This window comes from Staurois parvus, unplaced genomic scaffold (genome assembly GCF_062004578.1).
Source record: "Staurois parvus isolate SC_StPar_1 unplaced genomic scaffold, SC_StPar_1.0 ptg000668l, whole genome shotgun sequence".
In the NCBI taxonomy this organism is placed as follows: domain Eukaryota; kingdom Metazoa; phylum Chordata; class Amphibia; order Anura; family Ranidae; genus Staurois; species Staurois parvus.
Window position 1 is genome coordinate 1,180,492 of NW_028318464.1, and position 14,569 is coordinate 1,195,060.

The following is a 14,569-nucleotide window of genomic DNA, read 5'->3' on the forward strand; positions in this document are numbered from 1 at the left end:
ATAAACATTTTTACACAAAATTCTACTGGTGAATGAGCAGCTTAACTGTAAAGACTAGCATATAGAAGGGGGCAAGTAACAGGCAGAACTATTCCAGTCTGTACAGTGGGGCCACTGCTTTTTTTACTATTTTACTTTGCTACACATTAGACCAAGAATTCCTAAGTCTGGATGTGGAACAGGCAAATAAGTATTTACATTGCACAGTTCACAAAGCAGAACTGATAGCTATATCCAAAGCTTTCTGCTACAGTCATGGTTCCCACTATTTATTAGTGATTTATTAGTGATCACTAGTAGTTAACAGAATAGGTAATCGGCCAAATGATTAGACAGGGTGTAACTGTAACCTGCAGTTTAGTAAACAGGTGCAAATTAGAATCAATAATACAAAACAGGTTCAATGTTGCAAACAGCATGCATACTAAAACAGATTATGAAAACTGCAGCCACATGACCCCCTGATACATTGTTGGGAGGAGTCCATGTATGTGTAAAGTATAGTCTCTATAAGGCCTCTTGCACATGGTACTGATGTTTGAGAATCAGCATTTTTGGGCGTACTTTCTGGCATTTATGTTAGGTGATGGTGCTTATATTTGTGTATATTTTAGCCCCCCCCCCCCAGTCTTTGCTTTTCTTTGCTGTATCTTATCTCTAGTTTAACCCTAGGCTTGTGTCTCTTTCTGCTTTTTTTTTTTTTTCCTCTCATCTCCAACTTCTAACATTCTGCTAAAACATTGTAATAGTACTGCTTGGACCTTGAAGAAGGGGGACATACCCTGAAAGCTTGTCCTCAAAATTGTATGTTAGTGCAAATAAAAAAAGTATCACGGACAGTACTCAATTGTTTCTGTATTTTTGAGCATATTTGTGTGTACTTGTGGCTGCATATCAGCACCAAATACTGACTGTGAACTTATATTATTGCATTTATTTTTTTTTACTGATCAAAACTCAGCACTTGTTTACTCGCCTGTGTGTACAGGTACATTGTAAACAATGGGCTGCATTTTAGATCAGTAAAAAAAATGCCACATGCCCAAAAAATGAGCTTTTTCAGGTGTGCAAGTGGCCTTAGACTCTATCACAACAGAGAGTCTAGCTTAGAATCTTTACATCAAGTGATTGTAAACATTTTTTTAAAATACAAAAGATGTAATACTTACCTGCTCAGTGAAATGGTTTTATCCTGAGCAGCCCAAATCCTTCTCTTCTGGGGTCCCCTCCTGGCTCCTCTCTTTGCTGAGTGCCCAATGGCAAGCTGCTTGCTATGTGTGTCCATTGATGCACAGTGTGTGGTTTGGCCCCACCCTCCGCTCTATGCTCACAGGCTGTAATTGACAACAGCAGATGCCAATGGTTCCAGCTGCTGCCTTTATGGCCAGTGACGAAGAGAGAGAGAGAGACCCAAGAGAGCCACTGCTCTCAGGCACAGCACTGAAATGAGCACTGAAATGGGGAACTGCACACTGAAGGTTTTTTACCTTAAAGCAGAAAGTGCTTTAATGTAAAACCTTCTACCTTTGCAACCACTTTTACAGTGAAAACAGCTAAGAACACAAACAACTACTTGCAATTATCCTCATAAACAGCATCCCTCTCAGTGAAGTTCAATGTAGCTCTATTAACACAGATGAACATCTGTAAGGATTCTAGGCCTGAGGAAACAGTAGGCCCACCCAACTGGAACTGTAGCACTCTGGTAGTAGTTGGGGTGGTGGTCCTCTACAGTAGCTGGAGAAGGTGCATACTACTATGCCACGGCTATCAAACTGGAGACCCTCCAGCTGTTGCCAAACTACAAGTCCCATGAGGCATTGCAAGATTGACAGTTACGAGCATGACTCCCAGAGGCAGAGGCATGAAGGGACTTGTAGTTTTGCAACAGCTGGAGGGCTACCAGTTTGACACCCCTGCTCTAGACTCTAGCCCGGCTGCACTAGACCCCTGCAGGAGACTCTAGCTCGGCTGCACTAGTCCCCTGCACTAGAGTCTAGCCCGGCTGCCTGCACAATGGTTCTGACAGTGGAGGACTTCTCACTTGGCTGCAGATCACTTACCAGCTATGTCTTCCTCATCAGGGTATCTTTCCTAGGCATGTCCAGGAATCTGGGAAGTTGTGAGAAATACAGTTAACGTGGCCTATGTCTGCATCTAAGCATGTGCGCAAAAGGGGCACTCGGCTACAGTACAAGCATAAAATTAAAAAAAGTAAGATCTGTTTGTGCATTGTTCTGTCTGTTCTACAACACTAACATTTCCTAATATGTTTGAGACTTCATTTTAGCTAAATATTTGGCATGCACAGCTGCTTTTCTAGCTGTAGGTGAAGTATCATTAGGCAGTGCCTTGATAGGTGCTTTTTATATAACAAAGACAGATGTATTTGTGCTGACTGCAGTGGCTGGGGCATGAACAAAGACTGGTTAATGATATCATCTTTCTGAGAATTTCAGGAATCTCCAGCACTTAGAGGCAGGAATCTTGTAAATCCAGGCCTAAACTGGCCTTGCGCTAGTGATTCTGTTTGCTACATCATGTTTCATTCGTCTCTACAAACATTCCACAGTCTTTTGTTAGGAATCTCAGCTCCTTCACCTCCTGCATCACAAACATTACTGAAATCCACAACCCTGAGAAGTTTTGGAGCTGAAATGTAAGCAAGTTAGCGAGTGTAAGCAGCCCCATCTTTGAGAAAAATATTTTTTACTGCTTCAGTCCTAACTTCACTTTTCTTTTTTTTAATATTTTTCATATGTTACTGGACTGCTTGTAACATATTTGCCAGTCTTCATTTCATCTCAGGTTTTATTTTAAAGTGTATGTCCAGCCACAACTTCATATAGTTTTTTTTTTTAGTTTTGGATAGAATAAGAAAGGATTAGAACCCCTCTCAATTTTTAGTACCATCCAAAGCCCCTTTTACCACTTGAATACCAGCCTGTAATATTCCTCCATAGTGATAGTTTGACTGTCAATTACTTCATTATGCAACACTGTACCCACATGAATTTATCTATTTTTTTAAGAAGGTAGAGCTTTCTTTTTGATGGTATCTAATGATCAATGTTTTTTAATTTTTACAATATATAGGCAAAAAAATAAAAAAAATTATTTACATTATTTCCGTAATTTCTGTTACATCCTGGTCACAACAATCCCGACTTTGAAATCTTGCGACTTCACTGTAAATCGCACAATTTCAAAGTCGGAAGACATGCTGATATGAGGTGCGGTTTGCAAGACATCTAACACAGATGTCTATGCAAATTGCACCAAAAGTAGTGCATGCACTACATTAGAATTCACTGCAGCTCAGAACCGCACTGACATGACCGCTGTAATTGCACACAATAGGGTGCGACTTGCCATGCGATTTGCAAGTCGTATGGCATACAAATCGAATGCCAAGACGCACCCGGTGTGACCGAGGTCTCAAAATAGAAATGCCAGGATAGTACAAACACTCTCACACGCTTGGTAATGTTGCCCTAGATACATTAATGCCTCATTCACATCGGTGTACCTATCCTTACAACCATGCAAAGAGCTTTGCCTGAATGGGATGCATGTTCTGTGCATCAACGTGCAGGCAGTCCCATTCATGTTTATTGGGATGCAATGACTGCACAGACACAGCTCCTGGTCCTGGTCCCAGTTTGACAGCCATGCACTGTCTGTATTCAGGGGCATGCAGATACGTGAAACACCTCTGCATACCGTGAGGGCAAAGATGGTCCTTCACATGGGTAGACGGATAGGTATGCCCATGTGAATGAGGCCTAAATGTACAGATCATACACAGAAGGAGGACAAGGTGAAGGGGTTAAAGTATATGTAAACCCTCATCTTGTAAAACAACTAATTCAGTTTAAAAGAGAAACGAAAGGCAAAACATTTGTGTATACTTTTAAAAAAACATTAAAAAAATTTTTTTTCCTCCTGTTTTATAAGTGATCATATCCCCTTTTTATGCAGCTGAGAACAGAAAGCTGGCTGGGGAAGAAGAAACAGCAACACACTGAACTTCCCAGCCAAAGGCTGTGGAGGGAGGGGGGCGTATGAGAAGAAATCTGATCATTGAAGGAGAGCAGGCTGAGTTCCCAGCACAGCTAGAAAACTGTCCACGGTGTGTTCTCCTGTTTAGTGTGGTCAGTTTTAATAGGAAAACAGAGAGACTGGCAGGAACACCAGGGTTTTCACACCAAGGAAGCAATACAATGAGAACATGCTACTTTTTCATACAAGTACATGGTACAGCAGACACATGTCAGGAATATGAAATGTTGAGTTTACATACTCTTTAAGCCATGGTTAACACTGATGAGGTGCAGAATTTGCAGAGTTTTCTGTGCGAATTCCTCACCACATCAGAATCACACCCCCTTCATGCAAACCGCTGTGGGTGTGTGTGTATGTTAAGTTAACAACACCCCGAAAGTAGTCCACAAAATGCGGAGCGATGTGCAGAATTGGAACGCATAGGTGTGATTACCCATGCAATCTGATTCTAGTGCAGACCCAAAACTGGTAATCACGACAAATCGTGTTCGGTTCCGCACAGTGCTCTGAAGTCCAGTGTGCAATCCACTACCACTATGCACTCACCAGAGCTACTTGTTAGGTAGCAAATAAGAGATCTGTGCTGTCCACTCTCCGACATCTATCGGTCCAGTTACATCCTATAAGGAAATGCTCACCACACAGAGCCCGGAAAATGGTGTACATAGTGTAGTATTTATTTAAAATTATGCATAAAAGCATTCCAAGTGGAAGACAATGAAACATTACATATGCCACATACCAAGATGGCCACCGTTCCGAAGCATGGACCCGGCGGCGTGACGTCAGCACGTAGGCTCCACCCAGTTATGTTGTTCTTTTGTTTGTGTGAGTTTCATCCCTGGTCGGGCAGTTGGCCTCCACTCAAGTTGGCCCTAATGAATTTGGAGGGATCAGGTTCTGAACTCATTTGAGGAATATGGACAGTGTGAACAGTTCTCTGAACAACACTGCATAATATTTTGATACCATGAAAGAAGTTCCCAATAATTGGTACAGATATTTCTTTAAAGTATAACTGTGATACATGATATCAAGGCCAAGACAAGGTCATTCAGAGCCTAGGGTAAAGAAACCAAACTGCACCCCTCTCAGGTTCATGACGTGAGAGCTTAGGGGTTCCTACACCCAGCTGTCACTCGCTTGATAAAAATCACTGCACAACTCTTTAAATCATAAAATTGCTATTAGGACTTTTTTGTAAAATAATAAAAAAGCAACTCATAAGGGAAGATTCACACCAGGTGTGGTAGGACTTTGTTGGGTGGCTATTCCAGTGCAGTCCCACCAAAAGACAGGGTAAAATGCTAGTCTGCTATGTGGCCGATTCACACCACCATGCTGCGGTGGTGTGTGCTGCAAAAACATACTAAGGAGGGAGGTGGGTCTTAGCCTCAGAAATACATTTCCTGATAGCCCTTGGGACTACACATGTCCTGGCAGTGTGAGCACATGATCCAGTGGTGTCTGTTGTGTCCCTGTCTGTAGTGTCCGGCTGTTCTGGAATAGCAGCCATGGAGGGAGCTGTGCTCTGGTCATCTATCTTCACAGATGTCCAGACTGCACACTGATTAAGGCTAAGTTCACATACATGCCACTATGGATCTGCAAAAAAATCCATGCAGCCGCACCACCCACACAGAAGAATGCAGACCCGCGGGTGGGTGCCATTAATTCTAATGGCACGCCGCCCGCACTGGAAATCGTAACCGCACTGGGAACCGAGGTTCTTGTGTGGGCTGCAGTTTCCAAAGAAGTGCAATGACTTCGCTGCATGTCCCGGGGCACAGGAGTCCATTCAAATGAATGGGCTCTCATGCCTGCGCCCAAACAGCCTCATTTAAGTGAACCAGGGGTTAACAGAGAGGGGCTCCAAGTCGACCTTAGTGTAGAAAGCAAATTTATTGTAGAGATCAAAAAAGGAAAAAGTTACATTCACAAACAAAAGTAGATAAAAGTGTGTCTCTTTTCTGTTTACAGCTTTGGGGCTCCCAGCCTGACAGAGGAGGCAGCCTAGCTCAGCCAGTAGTCAGCTTAACGCTAATTAGAAGTTGCTCACAGCCTCCAGATTAATCCTTTTACAAGCTTGACAAGCAAGCTGTCATTTGTATAGCTATCAATTGTATTTTGGTTTCTTTATTTGTATTATATGTTTGTTATGTATATATGAACAGATACTTTGTTTCCAGCCAGCTGCTACACAGCAACTCTCAGGAATAGTTTTTCTGCTCTGGTTATTTTATTTCAATGTATTTCAATTTATCAGCAATTTTTATTTTCCCTGTGTAATGAGCACAAGACATTCATTTCTTTTTCTTTAGTTCTTGGCAAAAAATACTGCATGCACTACTTCTTTTTCAGTGCAGCACAGTGCAAGGCAATCTACTGCCTCCCATCACACTGCAGCCAATAGAACTTAATGAAATGTTACGGTCTGAGAAAGAAATACAATAAATAAACAATAAAAAAGTGAACAGTGTGATACACCATAATTGGAGCATTGGCACTGCTGTTATCCCTCCAGACACTAGCCCCTGCTTTCTAACGATGACCCCCCTTCAATTTAGGATTCTCCACTTCATATCAGCAATTCCTCCGTTCACATCAGAGTCCCCTGTTCACATGAAAAGTCCCATCTTCACATTAGGAGTCTCCCTTTTCACATCAGGAGTCCCCTCCTTTAACATAGTACCCCCCCCATTCTTTGCATCAAAAGTCCCCTCTTATCTAGCTTACCAACCAGGCTCAGAGTTCTTCTCCCTTAGCTGTGCAGCATGTGAATTCAGATCCATGCTCCTGATTTCTGTTGCAGAGATAGGCTGCAAGATTCTGTATTAACCATTTGACCTCTGGAAGGTTTTACCCCCTTCATTACCAGGTCATTTTTTGCTATTCAGCACTGTGCTACTTTAAAGTGGAAGTAAATTCCCACTGGACACTTGTACCTACAGGTAAGCTTATAATAAAGCTTAACTGTAGGTAAAAGGAATATCTCCCAAGCATGCACCATTTAAGAGATATTCAGTGTCCCTGCAGCTGATGATGTCACCGGCGTATGCGCTTTGAAGAAACGGCATACCCATACTGTTCCTTCAGAGCTCTGTGACCAGCAGTAAATGCACTGCTAGTGGACGGCAAGTGGTTAATATGTGTGTTGTAGAAGACTGTACAGCATTGTTTCTCAACTTTCTTCCAGTCAAGGCACCCTTTAAAATTCAGCACAATCTCGAGGCACCCCATTCTTAAATGTAAAAAACTAATAGTTTTACATAATGCAGCAAAATCCACACATGTAGAACATCCAACGTTAGAAGTTTGATCTTCCAAAGCAAATACACCTTTGTACACTGGTACTGACTAGTATTCCAATGTTTCTCTTCTCCCTCACTCAGTTAATGTGACCCCAGTGCTGATGGAGAGAGGCAGGAGGAACAAATAAGGATTCTGTGCAGGCACCTGAAGTCTTCCTTATCAACAGATGAAGTAATTGGTTGTTGGGACATCGGAGGCAACAAAGGTTGTAATGGTGCACAATGAAAATCTGTGGTTTTGTTTAACTAAAAGGCATGCTTGATCTACCCACTGGCTTTTATACAGTTGGAGGGCAATTTTTAGGCATTTTGCCAAGGCACCCCTGCAGAAGCCTGAAGGCACCCTGGTTGAAAAAGGCTGTTAAACAGGACAAATTTCTACAGATATACAGGTACAATTTATGTAAGAGATTGTTAATCTCTTTTCATCATCTGGGGCTAGTCACTTCACTGTATAAGTAAGGGTTTACAGCAACTTCAGTCTACTGGTCAATCTATCACTACACTCCCCCAATAATACTGCTATCGAAGAGTGACTCTGTTGCTTCTCCATAAAAAGTGGAGAACACACTAAGACAGGAAGGGTGTGAGTGGCATCAGAAATCACACAAAGGCCGAGTAACATGAATTGTGTAAGGTTCCAACAAGGTACAACTGGACCTGGGAGAGTTGCTAACCGCCCAGAGCCACTTACAAAACCTACTGCAGCTGTACTTTAGCTTGAAGTGATGTCAGCTTTTGCAGCGAGGATCGGGAACTAAAGTGAAGAGTAGCATAGACCCTACACTGTCCCCACTGCGGAACCTTTCTCTATCACTTTATTTTGCCCCGGACAGACAGTGAACCTGTCCCTACACTAACCACTTGCAGAATGTGTGCCAAATCAGGGAGCCCATGTTTTAAATACTGTGAAGGACTGCCTGTCACCCTGAGTGAGTGATTCCATCAGAGAACTGCTCCCTCGTCGCTGGGATACAGGACCAAGGTATTATAGCTGGGCATTCCACCGAAGACTAGGCCACACTAACTTAGGTGCAAATCTGGAACTGTTTATTGAACAGAAATAGAGGTTTTTATACACTTCAGAAAGAGGGACAGTCCCCACATGAACAATAAAAAGAAATATTACACATTGTGATAAACACCACATACTGATTAGGTAACAAGGTCAAGTTGACACCAGACAAATCCCATCATGTAGGAACCTGCAGGAGGACCAAACAATATGTGACTCAGGTAACTCAATTAAAAATGGGACAAATACACAACAGTAGACACATCACACCTTAAAAAACAGATTACTGCAAGAGACATCAGCATCAGGTTGTTTTGAGCTTATTATATTAACATCTGCTTAGAGTCTCTCAGTCTAGGGTGGGGGTTGAAGCAGTCAATGCTGGTTTGGGTACAGAGATCCCAAATCTGTATCTTTGTCCTCCAGTTCTCAAAGTCTGTGTGTTTTGGAGACACATGAACTTGAATCTGAAGTAAAAGCCCCCCCTAGGCACACATTTCCCAAAGAATAGAGCCCCCCCAGATGCCAGGGCCCAAGGTCAGTAGGCAAGCCCTCCAAAAGCCCCTCTCACAGTTGGGTCTTTCACAAATACACACAGCCCTCACCTCAGATGGCCGTAGGGGTCACACGGGGTACCAGCGTCTACTAGGATGACTGCTTTAATGATCACCCATGGAGTCATCAAGGAACTGGGTTCCTCATAACTCACCCCCCCCTTCTGTATTGCCATCCAAGTCTAGTACCACCTACAGCGGGGTATACAGACTGCACCTGCCTACATGTGAAATACTGGCTATTGTATCCTGCTGCTCCTGTGACCCAATACTATGATCAGAATAAAAAAAACAGTATTTGCATCTCGACTTGCCTTTTTTTTATTTATCAATCGAAGTTTGTTGAGCCATTTGTTGATGGCAGGGCAAATTTTGGCCACCTTTAGTTATACAGAAGATCACTAATTAAATAAAGTAATGTATTCACCAATCTTGCTATTATTTGGAATGTTACAAAAAAAAAAAAAAGGCCAGTACTTGTGGCCCCTGTTTATTTCCTGACTTCTGGTTACCTTCTAAAACTATATATAAACAAATTCAATAAGGGAATTTAATTATCTTGAATGTTGATTTGTATGTGCACTGTATCCTTTGTGTTCTTACCCCACAATAGAATTGCCTGAAACCTAGAAATTAGCATTTTAAAGATAAAGACTGGTAATATATACTGTACTCTTTGAATTAAATAAGCAATACTCGGATGTATAATTGCTGTGCCAAGCAGCTGAGATACATTTTTATGCAGCTGTTTTTCTTCCTAAATTTTTGGTGTTTGAATTCATTTTGGTTTCCCCTTATTGTCTGCAGTTCCAGACATAGAGAGGTGTTGTTGATAGCCGGCTGTGATAGACAGGACTCTGTTTCCATTGTTGGTGTTGTAAGCTGAAAGGGTAGCACACAGTGAGCAAAGGTTCTTGGAGGTGAATAGCAGGCATTCCTGCCAATGGCTGGTGCACAGATACCAGGCCTTGCAGTGCTCTGATTAGCAAAACCATTTCCTCTTGTCTCAGCTTGATATTGAAAAGAATCATTACATCATTAGCCATGCATCTTAAAGGGGATCTCCAGCCTGTTAGAATAGATGTCATAGGAGAAAATAACCCATGTGAGGTTAAATGCACTTTTCACCATGGCAATATGCAAAATTAGTAATGTTTTTGAAATTGAAGTGAGTGGGCCTTAAAAAACAAGGGAGGCTTATAGTCACCTGATTAGCAGGGGAAAAGTTCAAAAATAACATTAGGAAGTATAATGTTGCTGAAAAAGCAGTTGATGCTTGGAAAAGATTTCCTGCACAGGTACTGAGTCAACAGTACATGAATCGCTGCTTAGATGATCAGACCAGGTTTGGCAGTACTGGTATGTGTCAATTAATTTGTCAATAAATCTGGCCATATGAAGATAGAATTTTGCCTGATTCCTGCTAAATCAATCAAAATCTGTTATGCGAGTAGCTCTTTCAGCACCTTCCAACTTGTCAAAAGTTGATTTTTCAAATGATTTTTGTAGAAGCAGCTTGGTGGAACACTATTGGCTGCACAGTGCTTGCATCCAATCAATCAAATGCAAGTTCTAGTCAGATATTCTGACAGATGGGGATGGTGGCTGTCACAATACAATAGCCATCACTGAAGATTTGTCCATCCAACCTGTTTAGTGTGGATGGACGAATCAAGTGATTTCTCTTATTCGGCCTTCAGTCTTAATGTGTATGGTATTTGTAGACCCTCACCTTGCCTATTGTGGTCAGTTTTTAATAAGGAAGCAGAGGGATTGCCCCAGGGATTTTACACAAAGGAAGCAATATAAAGAGAACAGGATATTTTTTCCTATAGGTACAGTGCCTTGAAAAAGTATTCATACTCCTTTTTTTGGAATTTTTCCACATTTTGTCATGTTACAACCAAAAACGTAAATGTATTTTATTAGGATTTTATGTGATACACCAACATAAAAGTGGCACATAATTGTGAAGTGGAAGGAAAATGATAAATGGCTTTCAAAATGTTTTACAAATAAATATCTGAAAAGTGTGGCGTGTATTTGTATTCAGCCCCCCGAGTCAATACTTTGTAGAACCACCTTTCACTGCTTTTACAGCTGCAAGTTTTTTTGGGGATGTCTCTACCAGCTTTGCACATCTAGAGAGTGAAATTTTTGCCCATTCTTCTTTGCAAATTAACTCAAGCTCAAGCTGTCAGATTGGATTGAGAGCATCTGAACAGCAATTGTCAAGTCTTGCCACAGATTCTCAATTGGATTTAGGTCTGGACTTTGATTTGGCCATTCTAACACATGAATATGCTTTGATCTAAACCATTTAATTGCAGCTCTGGCTGTGTGTTTAGAGTCTTTTGCAGATTCTAACAGGTTTTCTAAGATTCTTCTAAGATTGCCTTGTATTTGGCTCCATCCATCTTACCATCAACTCTGACCAGCTTCCCTGTCCCTGCTGAAGAAAAGCATCCCTACAACATGATGCTGCCACCACCATGTTTCAAGGTGGGCATGGTGTATTCAGGGTGATGTGCAGTGTTAGTTTTCCACCACACATAGCGTTTTTGCTTTCAGGCCTAAAAGTTCAATTGTGGTCCCATCTGACCAGTGCACCTTCTTCCACATGTTTGCTGTGTCCCCCACATGGCTTCTCTCAAACTGTAAACAGGACTTCTTATGGCTTTCTTTCAACAATGGCTTTCTTCTTACTACTCTTCCATAAAGGCCAGATTTGTGGAGTGCACGACTAAAAGTTGTCCTGTGGATAGATTCTCCCACCTGAGCTGTGGATCTCTGCAGCTCCTCTGGAGTTACCATGGGCTTGTGGCTGCTTCTCTGATTAATGCTCACCTTGTGTGGCCTGTCAGTTTAGGTTGACAGCCATGTCTTTGTAGGTTTGCAATTGTGCAAAACTCTTTCCATTTTCAAATGATGGAATGAACAGTGCTCTGTGAGATGTTCAAAATTTTGGATATTTTTATATAATAAACAATATGGTAGTGTGACCAGAGCACCCCTACCTAGAAAAAGGAGGTTACTGAATGATCCACACGGAGTAATATGGGTTCAAAAATTACAAACAATATTTTATTTGATCACATAGATCATAAGGAGGTTAAACATGAGCACGGTGAACATGTCAAACAGATAAAATCATTTTTAAAAGCACTTAGCGTCTTCATTTCAGGGTCATTTTGGCAAGTAGAGTACCATATAAGGCAATATAGGGTAATGGTGTGGTTTGATCCTAGGTTTCCATAAATCTCCAACTTGTATTAGAATGAACCATATATTCTGCAGATATGTTCTCAATATGAGCCAGGATGTGTAGAGTAGCCTCCTGGTGTGTAGAAACTGGAACATAAAAATAAAAAATAGATATATATGAAGATATGGGAGCTGAATCGCGCATAAGCCACACCAAACCTCCCTATACAGTAGTCAGTGGACACTTTCATTACCTTCTCAGTTGTAAGGCTGTCATACCCGCTTCTCAAATGTGGGGACTTCCTGGGTAACCACCCCAAGTGAAACAAAGTCCACAGTACCAAATGATTCTGGGGATATATATAAAGATTATTGTATAGATCACAGGCATCAAGTAAAACCCTGAAAACAGAGACAAAATATAGGTATATTACCATCAATAAAGATCAAGAAGACTCCCGTCGACTTGAAATAGGATCAGGTCCTTGATGCTTGTTCAAAGGTGCATATGGGGGTGGGAAGCCAGGTAGTCACAATGCGTGAATTCCAAACACATATATTATGTATGTAGCAGGCCGTGAGTACCTGAGTCTATATATCCAATAAAGGGTTTCCAAAAATTACTCAATCTGAGAAAGATGAAGCGGTTTAAATAGGATATGGCTTTGTCACAGCATACAATGCCTAAGTAGGATAGCGTATATATGTATATACATTATCCTCTGAAGAGGATTTCCAAAAAATTCCCCAAAAATGCAGGGTAAATTAGGCCCATATGACATACCCTCTTAACTCCATATATGCTCTATGAATCTAAACAGCAGTGAGCTAAAATAACTTGCCACCGGTGGAAGGTATATTCCCATAGGGGATTGCCGTTTGCGAACCGCTGTAATAGTAGCCTTATGGTGGTTTTCAGAGGGCCTCGTGCCTTCCTAGCAAGGAGCTGTGACACCGCCGTTCCTTCCCACCTTGTGGGCGCCGCACCCTATGAAGACGCCGAGCGTAGTGACGTCATTACGTTGACGCGTTTCGTCCGCCAATCACCGCATACTTCGTCAGAACTGGGAGGGGACTTCATTCCTTTGCCTTATACGTTGCACTAATTGCATACCAAAAAGTCTCCACGTCGCCCTCTTGTGTTGAAAAAGTATCACTACATTCAAAAAATCCAAAGTGAATTAAAAAACATATATTAAATTTAAATTGACTGCTGGCAGTAGAGAGGAGGGACCATACTGCAATGAACCAGATCATCTTTAGAGAGGATAATGGAGAAGGATAATTATTATGATTCAAGAAGGGAGGTATCAAGACCAGGTTCAAACACCTAATTTTAATATTAATCTAGTTGTTATAGAAATTTAATCTACAGTGGGAAAAGAAAGGGCCTAGTGGTTAGGTTCATACTTTGTCCAAATAAGTCCATATTTCCTTCCCATACAGAATACCCCAGTACGAGTTATAGCTCAAGGTATATTAAAGGTTCCAGAAAATTAGAACATATCTGCAGAATATATGGTTCATTCTAATACAAGTTGGAGATTTATGGAAACCTAGGATCAAACCACACCATTACCCTATATTGCCTTATATGGTACTCTACTTGCCAAAATGACCCTGAAATGAAGACGCTAAGTGCTTTTAAAAATGATTTTATCTGTTTGACATGTTCACCGTGCTCATGTTTAACCTCCTTATGATCTATGTGATCAAATAAAATATTGTTTGTAATTTTTGAACCCATATTACTCCGTGTGGATCATTCAGTAACCTCCTTTTTCTAGGTAGGGGTGCTCTGGTCACACTACCATATTGTTTAGTATGCATTTCTTGGGTTTATGGATCCACACTTACATGTTAAGTGAGCCGGAGATATGACTATGACACTAGTCATTCGTGTCATTTCAGGTGGCCTCTTTCTGTTCTATTTTTGTGACATATTTTTATATAACCCTGCTTTAAACTTCTCCACAACTTTATCCCTAACCTGTCTGGTTAGGGATATGGCCTTCATGATGCTGTTTGTTCGATAATGTTCTCTAACAAACCTCTGAGGGCTTCACAGAACAGCTGTATTTATACTGAGATTAAATTACACACAGGTGGACTATATTTACTACTTAGGTGACTTCTGAAGGCAATTGGTTCCACTAGATTTTAGTTAGGGGTATCAGAATAAAGGGGGGCTGAATCCAAATGCACACCACACTTTTCAGATACTTATTTGTAAAAAAAATTTGAAAACCATTTATCATTTTCCTTTCACTTCACAATTATGTGCCACTTTGTGTTGGTCTATCACATAAAATCCCAATAAAATACATTTACATTTTTGGTTGTAAAATGACAATGTGGAAAATGTCAAGGAGTATGAATACTTTTTTCAAGGCACTGTAGATGGTACAGCAAGCACATAT

At 41.2% G+C, this 14,569-nt stretch overlaps 1 long non-coding RNA gene across 1 annotated transcript; it reads right to left on the reverse strand.

The window, feature by feature from the left end:
- Window positions 1–12,003: 12,003 nt before the first annotated feature.
- Window positions 12,004–12,630, reverse strand: LOC149447818 (uncharacterized). The gene is made up of 2 exons (XR_016305813.1): window positions 12,404–12,630; window positions 12,004–12,296 (listed from the first exon to the last, which is right to left on the reverse strand). It is a non-coding gene; the product is annotated as an uncharacterized LOC149447818 (long non-coding RNA).
- Window positions 12,631–14,569: the final 1,939 nt, after the last annotated feature.